Source organism: Peromyscus californicus, unplaced genomic scaffold, assembly GCF_007827085.1.
Source record: "Peromyscus californicus insignis strain IS unplaced genomic scaffold, ASM782708v3 Scaffold_11__1_contigs__length_118956290, whole genome shotgun sequence".
Taxonomy (NCBI): Eukaryota; Metazoa; Chordata; class Mammalia; order Rodentia; family Cricetidae; genus Peromyscus; species Peromyscus californicus.
This window is the reverse complement of record NW_026294402.1, coordinates 60,305,521-60,318,071: the sequence shown is the minus strand read 5'-3', so window position 1 is coordinate 60,318,071 and position 12,551 is coordinate 60,305,521.

The following is a 12,551-nucleotide window of genomic DNA, read 5'->3' as shown; positions in this document are numbered from 1 at the left end:
TACACACAGACACACACATACATGATTGTATATGACTATATAAAAAAAGTCTAGAAAATCAGTAGGGTGGTGGTGGTGCACTCCTTTAATCCCAGCACTTGGGAGGCAGAGGCAGGTGGATCTCTGTGAGTTTAAGGCCAGCCTGGTCTACAAAGTGAGTTCCAGGACAGCCAGGGCTACACAGAGAAACGCTATCTCACAAAAGCAGAGAAAAAAAAATCTAAAGAATCATGAAAGAGAGAAAAACCAGGGCCGGAGAAATGGCTCAGTAATTAAGAACACTCACTGCTCTTGAAGAGGACCAGGGTTCTAGTCCTAGCATCCACATTGGAGAGCTCAGCTATCAGTAACTCCAGATCCAGGGAGTCTGAGGCCCTCTTCAGGCATCCTCAGGCATTACATATATGTGGTGTGTGTGCATATATACATTCAGGTACACACACACACACACACACACACACCTTTTTTTTTCCGGTGAGAGAAAGAACCAAAAAGGGGGAAAAAGCTACAATGTTTGTCTTTCTGAAACTCGCTTAGTTACTTAATAGGATGCCAGTTGTGTCCATTTCCCTGGAGACAATATAACCTTATTGTTCTATTTTGTACATTTGCCACACTTTCCTTATCCATTCCTTTGTTGTTGGACACTTAAATTGGTTCTGTAACTTAGCTATTTTCCCTGCTCCCCAACCCTCTTGAGACAAAGTCCTGCTCTACAACCCAGACTGGCCTAAAACTTAAGACCTGCCTTGCCTCAGCCTCCCGAGTGCTGAAATTACATGCACATGCCACCATAGCTGTTTTTTGTGCCTTCAAAATATTATTTATTTATATGTTTGTGTGTGTGTGTTTGTGTGTGTGTGAGAGAGGGGGGGGGAGAGAGAGAGAGAGAGAGACAGAGGGAGGAGGAGGGAGAGAGAGAGAACAACTTGTGGGAATCACTTTTCATCACTTTTCTCTTTCCTGGCATTCTCATCTTAAGGCTTGATGACAGTGCCTTAACCTGATGAAACATCTTGATGGCCCTTCTTGTGACATTGCGGATTCCGTGACTAACGGTGAACCTGGAGGCCTTCCTGCATGCTTCATCTTGCAGGAGCTTCACCTATACAGGAGAGATGACCGCCACACCCCTCTCCAATGGTCTCCCTCGATGACATCTCCTCAGGGGTTCTCCGAGTTTCAGCTTCGGCTTCTGCATTCTCCATCCTGGGTTGACAACACACGTGCTTGCCTCCTGCCTCCCGGGGCCAAAATGACAAGGCAGATGCGGGGAAGATGGGTGATGAGTCAGGACACAGGCAAGTTGGGCCTTATCACTCCCCAGCCTGTAGTCCCTAAAGACACAGCACTCCCTGTGAGTCTGTGTCTGCATCTGCAGGTGGAGATGAAGTGGCTGACTTTGTGCATGTGCTCCAGGCAAGGCTTCTGGTTAAGCAATACAGAAAGGACTTACAGGCGCCTCTAGTGTGCTAGGGATACTATCAGACAGGTGAAGCTGCGGAGAGGTCATGTGACTGGCCAAAGTCACATACAGATGAGTGACCCAGCTCATCACACCCACAGTCCACTCCCATTTATTTCCTTACTTTTGTTTTGTTTTTTTGTTTTTGAGACAGGGTCCCATGTAGCTCAGGCTGGCCTCAGCTTGCTATGTACCTGAGGATGACTTTGAACTTCTGATCCTTCTGCCACCGCTTTCCCAGTGCTGAGATTATAGGCATGTATCGCCACGCCCACTCCACGCAGTGCTAGGGCTCTGACTCAGGTGGTACGGATGCTAGGCAAGCACTCTACCAACTGAGCTACATCCTTCCGTGTTTCTTCATTATGTTATCTATTTGCTCAAGTGTGTGTATGTGTGTGGACTCGAGCCTTGGTGTGTGTATGGAGGTCAGATGACAACTTGGTGGAATCAGGCCAGTTCTCACTTTCCACCATTCTGGGTCCTGGGGATGGAACACAGGTGGCCAGACATGGCAGCAAACACCGTTACCTACTGAGCTGTCTAATGGGCTCCTTATTTGCTTTTGAGTCTCATTAAGCAGCTCAGGCTAGCCTCAAACTCAAATCTCCTGACCGAGGCCTCACACAGGTGTGTGCCATTCCACCAGACTCCAGAACCTTCTGTTTGGACACCAGCAGGGAGAGCCAGCAGGCCTGAGAGGATGGGCTGTGTAGAGCTGAATGCAGAGCCAGTTCTGGGCCAGAGCTGGGTGGTAGTGCTGTTATCAATGGAGGCCAGGCCCTGCCAACCGGAAGACACTGCTGCCCTGAATGCAGGGTCTCAGGCAGTGGGAGGCCAGCCAGGGCGCTTTAAACAGGATGCCGAGAAGGAGGGCCTCCAAAATAGGGTTCTGAAAGACCATATCCAACAGGAGAGGCAAGGGTTGTCCAAGGCCTTGAGGAAAAGGGGCTGGGCCACCTCTGAGCAGGGTCTTCATTCAAGGCTTTGGAGCAAGTGGAACAGGATGCTGGTCACACTCAGCTGACCTAGAGATCTAGGCTAGAGCGCAAGGGTTTGGGAGTCCAGAAGCAGGGCACTAATGCAGCAGCCGGGGGCAGCCTCTGGGATCAGGTCTAGGTTCCTTTCTTAGTACCCAACAGGCTGAGTCTGTGTGCCATCTCAGGCTAACCCCAGGAGGCAGCCAGCCACAAGTAGAGCAGCTGTGACTCATGGCAGGATGCTTTCCTGGAAAAGGCTGGTGCCTTTGTAGACCTGCCCAGGAGCTAGGTCTGGAGTACATAGTCTTGGGTACTAGACGTGTGCATGCATAGGTCCCAGCAAAAGAGGCTATGACTACTGGGCTGGGTGGAGCAAGGATACAACCTAGCCGACCATAAGCCTCAAAGCCACTCTTGCCTCCCATCCCTCATAGCCACACCTGTTGATTCTACCTCCAGCTGCTTCTTATTCCTTCACACTGACCCCTGAGACCCCATTGTCTCTTCTAGGGTACCCCCAGCACTTCCATCAGTCTCCCTGTGTCTCCCCTTGCCCCACTGACGGTCCTTACCCGGGCAAATCCCGAGTTATTTATAGTTAAAGCTTTATTTATTTTTTTATGTGTATGAAAGTTTTACCTGCATGTATGTCTGTGTATAGTGTGTTACTGGTGCCTAAAGAGGTCAGAAGAGGGTGTCAGATCCCCTGGAACTGGAGTTTTAGATGGTTGTAAGCCACCATTCGGGCGGGTACTGAGGATCAGACTCAGGTCATCAGCAAGAGGAACAAGTGCTCTTACCTACTGAAACCCTCTCTCCAGCCCTGATCTGTTTATTTTTTGATGTCAGGTCTGGCTATGCTAGAGACAGGATCTTGTTAGCCTATAGGCTCCTGAACTCCATATTAGATGAGGATGACCTTGAACTTCTGAACTTCCTGCCTCCAGGGTTACAGATGCACACACTCTGTCCGGTCTGTGCAGTGTTGGGATTGCTGCCAAACTCCATTATCTGATTGTTGGTACCTACTGATGGAAGAAGAGCTGACTTCTACAGATTGTCTTCCGACTTCTTTATATGTACACCATGGCACGTGTGTGCCCCTCCATAAATAAATAAATAATTTTTCCCCCCTAGACAGGGCTTCTCTGTGTAGCTTTTGCTGTCCTGGAACTAGCTCTGTAGACCAGGCTGGCCTCGAACTCAGAGATCCGCCTGCCTCTGCCTCCTGAGTGCTAGGATTAAAGGTGCGCCACCTCTATGCCTGGCGAATAAATAATTTTTTTTAAATTACCAAAAAGACATTGGGGATTTAGCTTAATGGTCCTCAGCTCTAGGAAAACAAAAATTAGAAACAAAACAAAACAAAAATGAAGAAAAGAAATCATCTCTTACCATGAGGATTGCCTTAAGTTCACGGCCAACCTGTTCAATATATCTGGTTCTATCTTAAAAACAAACAACGCCAGACATGGCGGCACACTCCAGAGGCAGAGGCAGGGGATCTCTGTGTTCGAGGCCAGTCTGGTCTCCAGAGTGAGTGCCAGGACAGCCAGGGCCCTGTAGAGAGACCCTGTGAAAAAAAGAAAGAAAAGAATGGAAGAGAGCCTCGTCCAGCGCTTCCTGTGTCGAGTCCCCATCTCTCAACCGTTCTACCCCAGCAAGCACAGATCCGCTCCTTTCTCTTTAATGGCTCCCCGCATTGCTCGTGTGGGCGCGCCTTTTGATTTCGATGTGTTCTATTCATGGACCCTTGGGTTGTTTCCAGTTCTTTGCTACAGTTAAAAAAACAACCAAGCCGGGTGGTGGTGGCGCACGCCTTTAATCCCAGCACTCGGGAGGCAGAGCCAGGCGGATCTCTGTGAGTTCGAGGCCAGCCTGGGCTACCAAGTGAGTCCCAGGAAAGGCGCAAAGCTACACAGAGAAACCCTGTCTCGAAAAACCAAAAAAAAAAAAAAAAAAAAACAAAAAACAAAAAAAACAACCAAACCAAACACCTCCTCCCCACACATACCTGTAGAGACAGATTCTTAGAGAGTTGTCATCAAGAGTGTGTCTCTTTTTCCAGGGATGGGGATTGAGCCTAGGGCCTTCCGTACTCGAATATTAAAAAAGAAAATCTATCAGCTCCTCTTCACTTGTTTCAGTACCTGGCACCATCGTCTCCCCACACCCTGCTTGTTTTCCTAATATTGTTTGTGTTTACAGACTTGTTTCTCTTTGATGAGCTTTAGTATAATTTGGCTGAATCTTACCAGGCAGTGTAACACCATGACCAAAACGCAACTTGGGAAAGAACGCATTGGTGAATCAGTCACGATCTCCATCTTAAAAAGGTCACATTCAGGCAGGGAGCTGGGTGGGGATCCTCCTGCTGGGAAGGGAGGGCAGTGGAGGCTGCAAAGCTGTCATATGCAGCAGACACCAGGCCAGGAGCCTCCAGAGAAGAGCTGTGTCTTAGGTTTGGAGCAATCCGGGAGGAGGCCTCCTAGGAGGAGAAGTTCTGCCTCAGCTTTGCACTGGCTACAGAACACTTTCTGAAACACTGGGTCAGGATTAGAACACTTTCTGAAACACTGGGTTAGTTAGGGTTTCTATTGATGCAATGAAACATGACCAAAAAGTAACTTGGGAAGGCAAGGTTTATTTGTTTATTTGGCTTACACTTCTGAATTATTGTCGATCATTGAAGGAAGCCAGGACAGGAACTCAAACAAGGCAGGATCCTGGAGGCAGGAGCTAATGCAGAGGCCACGGAGGAGACTGTTTACTGGCTTGTTCTTCATGGTCTACTCAACCTGCTTTCTTACAGAGCCCAGGACCACCAGCCCAGGGATGGCACCACCCAAAATGGGTTCAGCCCTCCCCTGATCAATCACTAATTAAGAAAATGCCCTATAGGCTTGCCTGTAACCTGATCATTGGAGGTATTTTCTCAACTGAGGTTTCCTCCTTTCTCATGACTCTAGCTGTGTTAATTTGACATAAAACTAGTCTGCACAGGTATTATTAGCATTATTATTTTAAGACTTACTTATTTTTTAGTTTAAAAAATATGTCTATGAATGTTTACCTGCGTGTGTGTATGTGTACCATGTGCATGCCTGGTTTCCATGGGGGCCACAGGAGAGCGTTGAATCCCTTGGAAATGGAGTTACAGACAGTTATAAGACCTTTTGTTTACTAGGAACTGAACCTGGGTCTTCTGTAAGAGCAGCAAGTACTTCTCAATTACTGCACCATCTCTCCAAGCCCTAATTTATCTTTTCATTTTTATTTTATGTGTATTTTCAAATCATGTGTTTGTGTCTGTGTCAGCTCATGCTTTTCCGAGGCAAGTATCTCTTTCCCTCTTGTTTGTCAGCATCAGAAATTAGGCTTTTAGAGGTTCGTTTGGAGCCAGGCATGGAGTACAGGCCTGTAATCCTAGCTACTCAAGAGGGTCATGAGTCTAAAGCCTCTCTGGGCTACAGAGTGAGTTCAAGGCCAGCCTCAGGAATTTAGTGAGACCCTGTCTCAAAAAAATAAATAAATAAGCCGGGCGGTGGTGGCGCACGCCTTTAATCCCAGCACTCGGGAGGCAGAGGCCAGCGGATCTCTGTGAGTTCGAGGCCAGCCTGGGCTACCAAGTGAGTTCCAGGAAAGGCACAAAGCTACACAGAGAAACCCTGTCTCGAAAAACCCAAAAATAAATAAATAAATAAATAAATAAATAAATAAATAAATAAATAAATAAATAAATAAATAAATAAATAAATAAATAAATAAATAAAAAATAATAAAAGATAGACTAAGCCAGGCATGGTGCAACCATAACACTTAAGGAGGTAGAGGCAGGAGGCCCAGATGTTCAAGGTCATCCTCAGATACATAACCAGATGGAGGCCAGCCTGTTCATGAGAAAACCTATCTGAAAAAGAGCAAAAAAAAAGAAAGGAAGGAAGGAGGGAAGGAAAGAGAGAGAGAGAGAGAGAGAGAAAGAGAGAGAAAGGAAGAAAGAAAGAAAAGAAAAGCAAAAACCAATACAAGACTGAGGAAGAAGGTCGGGTATTAGATGAAATCCTGGGTTCAGCCTCCAGCACTCAAAAAACCCAGGTCTGTAATCTCAGGCCTTGTTACAATCAAAGGTAGAAGCAGGAGGACCAGAAGTTTGATGCCATACTTGGCTACATATTGACATAGAGGTCACCCCGGACTACATGAGGCCCTGTTAAAAACAAAAAAAGCAAGGCCAGCAGATAAGGGTATTACTGCCAAGCCTGAAGACCTGTGTTTAATTCCCAAGACACATATGATAGAAGAAAAAAACAAAAAACAAAAAATGAATTCCTGACCTCCACCGGAGTCTCCTCCTTCACCAGTAGATCCCATAGCTTCTCCCTCCTCCTGTCCCTGTGGCCTGAGTCACTGCCTTATTAGTGTTGAGGACAGATCCTTGTGCGCACGCTTACACACATTACAGCGCTGGTGAGCTGCAACACCATGCTGACTCTGGCTCCCCCGTGTGTTGAGGACCTGAGCTTCGGCAGGCCTACAGGTTCTGCCCTGCTGAAAACAACCCAGAACCCAATCGCTCCCAGCCGCTCAGGCCAGGATCCTGCACAAAAGTTCACGCTTTTATGTGGTGCTGGAGATGGAAGACAAGGCTTTGTGCACGGTTGACAAGAATTCTACAACCAAGCTACGTCTTCAGCTCCTTTGATATGTATGAAAGGTAGAATACAGGATTTATTCTGTATTCTATAATACTATAATGGGAGGCCACAGAAACAGTTACTGTGTCAGTTGGGGGAGCGGAATCACCTTTAGGTAATGAGGCTGGGTACTTCTTATCTGGCATGGCCTCAAGCCACTGTGGATACAGCTGGGAAGAGTGTGACTAGAGGGGGGCTTGAGGCTGGAGATGGACTCGGTGGTCACTGCCTCAGAGAACTATATCCGTCTCCTGAAAAGGATGCAGGGGGATTCTCTCAGGGCGGTCTCGGGGATGTCAGCACATCACCATGCTTCTGGCTTTTAGCTGAGATTGTGATGGCCCGAGGTCACTGTGAGTCAACAGTGTCCTCTGGTGGGAAATAAAACTGGATGTAGCCGGGCGGTGGTGGCGCACGCCTTTAATCCCAGCACTTGGGAGGCAGAGCCAGGCGGATCTCTGTGAGTTCGAGGCCAGCCTGGGCTACCAAGTGAGTTCCAGGAGAGGCGCAAAGCTACACAGAGAAACCCTATCTCGAAAAACCAAAAAACAAAACAAAACAAAACAAAACAAAACAAAAAACTGGATGTAGATCGAAAGAAGTCGAGAACAAACCGGAAGTTGTCCGTCCCCTCTTTATTTGTCATCACAGCAGAGGGTGACACCTCTTAGAAAGTTACAGTTAAACTCTGTCTCCAAAACAAAAACAAAACAAAACAATCAAACAAACAAACAAACAAAAAAAACCCAGAAACTCAACTCTGAAACTTGTAGATATTCTACATCATGACAAATAGAATTAACATTCTGACGTATCTAGGACTCAGCATGGTACTACATGGTTGAATTCTGGCCCTTGGGAAGTTGAGACTGGGGGATCTTGAGTTCAAGTTAGCTTGGACTTCCTAGAGAGATCTTATCTCCAAAATAAAATAAAAAGCCAGGCATGGTGGGGCGAACCTTTAATCCCAGCACTCAGGAGGCAGAGGCAAGTGGTTCTCTGAGTTTGAGGCCAGCCTGGGCTACATTGTGAACTCCAGGATAGCCAGGGCTACATAGAAAAACCCTGTCTCAAAAAAAACAAACAAACAAATGGAATGAGGACTCATAATTTTTAGTAGTGCAAATAATATTGAGATTATTGTTATTATGTTTTCAGATTATTATTATTATGTGTACAAGCATTATGTGTATTATTATGTGTAGTATTATTATTATGTATTGCCTGCATGTATATCTGTGCACCACATGTGTGCTGATGCTGGAGGAGGTCTCAAGAGGGCATCAGATCCCCGGAACTGGAGCTGCCATGTGGGTGTGACAATGTGCCTTGTAAATTCATACAACTACCATGTGTTAGCTAAAATATATTTTAGGCAGTTGTGGTGGCTTACACTTTTAATCCTTGCATTGGGGAGGAAGAGGCCGATGGTGTTCTACGTCTGTTAGTTCAAGTCCAGTTTGGTCTTCACAAGCTAGTTCCAGGCCAGCCAGGGCTGCATAGTGAGATGCTGCCTCAAATATATATATAATTTTAAAGGTGGAGTGCAGGGCATTTACCCACCAACCCCACAGCTCCCCAGAGTTTTCTTGAGTGTGAGCAGCAGGAAATATTAGACAGAAGGATTTAGATTGTTGTGGAGATAAACAGGTAGAAAATAAAGGATAGCCTCGAGAGGGCCTGAAACCTATTCCAATGGGCCCTGACTGTCTCTGCCCTAAGGCATTTATAGAAATGCCAAGGGGTGGAGCAAAAGACCTCCCACCCAGCACAGCCAAGTGCAGACCATCCCAGACACCTGCACTCAGGCCCGTGGTCCAATCATCCTCTCTACGCAGACCTGCTGGGTAAAGCCACGAGGAACCTGAAAACAGGCTCTCACAGTGGAGGACTGAAGAGATGGCTTAGCAGTTAAGAGCATGTACTGCTCTTGTAGAGGATCTGAGTTCAGTCACTAGTCCCCTCATTTAGTCTCCGAAGTTACACACATACACATATGTATACACACACATACACATATATATACACACACAGACACATACACATATGTATACACACAGAGATGACACATACACATAAATTTTAAAAAAATAGGGTTTTTTGTTGGGTTTTTTGTTTGTTTGTTTGTTTGTTTGTTTGTTTTTCAAGAGAGGGTTTCTCTGTGTATACCTGGCTGTCATAGAATTCTCTCTGTAGATCGGGTTAGCCTGAAACTCACAAAGATTCACATGCCTCTGCCTCCTGAGTGCTGGGATAAAGGTGTGCACCACCACCTCAAATTTAAAAAAAAAAAATCTTTAAACGAAAAGAAAAGGAAAAAAACCCTTAAGAAACCACAGAGGATGCCGGGCGGTGGTGGCGCACGCCTTTAATCCCAGCACTCGGGAGGCAGAGCCAGGCGGATCTCTGTGAGTTCGAGGCCAGCCTGGGCTACCAAGTGAGTTCCAGGAGAGGCGCAAAGCTACACAGAGAAACCCTGTCTCAAAAAAACCAAAAAAAAAAAAAAAAAAAAAAAAAGAAACCACAGAGGAGCCGGACAGTGGTGGCGCACTTGGGAGGCAGAGGCAGGCGGATCTCTGTGAGTTCGAGGACAGCCTAGTTGAGGCCAGCCTAGTCTACAGAGTAGTTTCAGGATAGCCAGGGCTACACAGAGAAACCTTGTCTTGAAAAAAGCAAAACAAAAACAAACAAACAAAAAGAATGAGGACTGATAATTTTTAGCAGTGCAAATAGTATTGTGATTATTATTATTATTATTATTATTATTATTATTATTATTATTTTATGTGTATGGATGTGTTGCCTGCATGTATGTCTGTGCACCACATGTGTGCTTGGTGCTGGAGGAGGTCTGAAGGCGTCATCAGATCCCCTGGAATCTGGAGCTGCCATGTGGGTGCTGTGAATCAAATCCAGGTCCTCTGGAAGAGCAGCAAGTACCTTAACCATTGAGCAGTCTTTCCAGTTCCCCATGGTTAGTTTTCTTGTTGTTGTTGTTTTGTTTTGCTTTGCTTTGCTTTGAGACAGGGTTTCTCTTTGTAACAGCCCTAGCTATCCTGGAACTTGCTTTGTAGACCAGCATGGCCTTGAACTCATAGAGATCCTCCTGAATGCTGGTATTAAGGGCATGCACCACCACTGCCTGGTGCTGTGGGTTTTTTTTTTTTTTTTTTTTGGTTTTTTGAGACAGGGTTTCTCTGTGTAGTTTGGTACCTGTCCTGGATCTTGCTCTGTAGACCAGGCTGGCCTGGAACTCACAGAGATCCTCCTGCCTCTGCCTCCTGAATGCTGGGACTAAAGGCATGCGCCACTGCCGCCCGGCTGTGGTTGTTTTTTTTTTTTTTTTTTTAAACACATTTTGTCTATAGAGATAGATAATGGCATTCAGATAAAATGTTTATTTATTTGCTGGACATGATGGCACACATCTGCTGCCTGTAATTCCAGGACTTGGGAGACTGAAGCAGGAGAAAAGAAAGTCTGAGGCCAGCCTAAGTGACATGGTGAATGCCAGATCAGCCCAAGATGTAATGAGACCCTGTCTCAAAAACAAATATAAACCAAAACAAAATAAAAGCCAATTTTCTGGGAGCTGGAGAGATGACTCAGTGGCTAAGGATGAGTACTGTTCTTTTAGAGGGCTTGAATCCGATTCCCAGCATGCATGTCAGCTGGTAAAAATAGCTGCCTGTAACTCAGCTCCAGGGGATCTGATACCTCTGGCCTCACATGCACATAACCATACACACACACATGCATCAACACATAATTAAAAACAATAATATGCATCTACACATAATTAAGAATGATAAAGTAAATCTTTAAAAAAAGTGCTTTAGGATAATTTGGGAGGAGAAAAAGGAAGTTGTGCTTGAGCTGTTCATTGCTGAAGCTGGGTGATGGCGGGCGGTGTGTGTTCATATTCTGTTCTCTTTTTTGCACATCTGTCATTTTCTGTAATAAAAAATGTAAGACAAAACTCAAATCTGGGGATGGAGAGGTAGCTCAGCAGATAAGAACGTTTACTGCTATTGCAGCGGACCCAGGACCGTCGTTCCCATCACCCACATGGCAGCTCACAACTGTCTGTAATTTCACTTGGGGATAGGAGGTGGCAGGAATCTGTACTCTCTTCTGGTTTCCACAGGAACTGTATGCATATGGTGCACATACATACCTACATGCAGAGAAAATACTCATATGCATAAAATAATTTTCTTAATTAAAAATAACCTCAAATCTGAAATGAGGAAAAATGCTAAAATGTGGCACTATTCTTTTATCTTTTCTATAGATTTGATCTTTTTTAAATAGAAGGACAGGGCAAAAATCATCCCTCTACATCGAGAGACCTTTTCTCAACACCCCCAAACCTTTTCCTTGTCTTTAATTTATCTGTTCTAGAGGGAGGCCCCACAGCCTAGCACTTGAGGTCCCCAGGGCCCATTCTGAGCAGTCTTTTGGGGCTGGGATAAATTTTCTGGCCACACGCCACCAGTTAGAGCATCCCCTCCATCAAGGACAGAGGGGGACTGAAATCCAGAGACATCTGGACAGTGTCCGAACATCACGTGAACACGTGGAACTGCAAACATCTGCATCTGGGCTCCCATCATAGGTCAGTCTAACATCACCTAGATTTGAGTTTCACTTTCCATCCTCCTCCTCCCTTTTCTCCTTCTGTTCACCCAGCAGAATAAAACAGCAGCAGGAGAACCAGGGCAATGAAAGAACTCAGCGTGGAATACTGCCATGCTCACAAGTTTTGGCCGGGGTGAACTTCTGAGCTTCGGGGGGGTGGGGGTGGGGACGGGACAATGGGTGGCTCCAGGGTATCCCCGGATCTTGCAGGGTGGTCAGGGGGTACCCACACTTGACTTCGGAGGGAAGCTGGGGTGGAAGATCACATGAGCCCATGTGTTGGAGACCAACCTGGGCCACATAGCTAGGCTTGGTCTCAAAAGAAAACAAAACGCCAACCAAACAACAACAATAAACAAAGGAGGGAAAAAACCCAATTTTTTGTTGTTTGTTTCTTTTGAGTATGAAATGACAGGGAAATAGGCTCAAAGTGGAGCGCAGTGGGCCTAGTCACAGAATTGTAAAATTGTGACCGTGATCTGTCGATGAAAGGCCGCTGAGAAGTGGCGGGGTGGATAGGGTAGGTGGCACAGTTAACGGTGGGAATATGACACTTCAGTCAGTCTCCCTAAAGAGTGACAAGGAGCCAGCCCGCTGAGGGAGGATTGGAAGAGCTGTTCCATGCAGAACGGAATAGCAGTTTCTCAGACCCTTAGGCAGCCCAGAGGATGGCTCATGTTGCTGGAGGAATTTTTACAACATTAATTTTATTGATTTTGTTTAGCTTTGATTTATTTTTCTTCCTTCTGGTTAAGAAGTATTTCCTCCCTT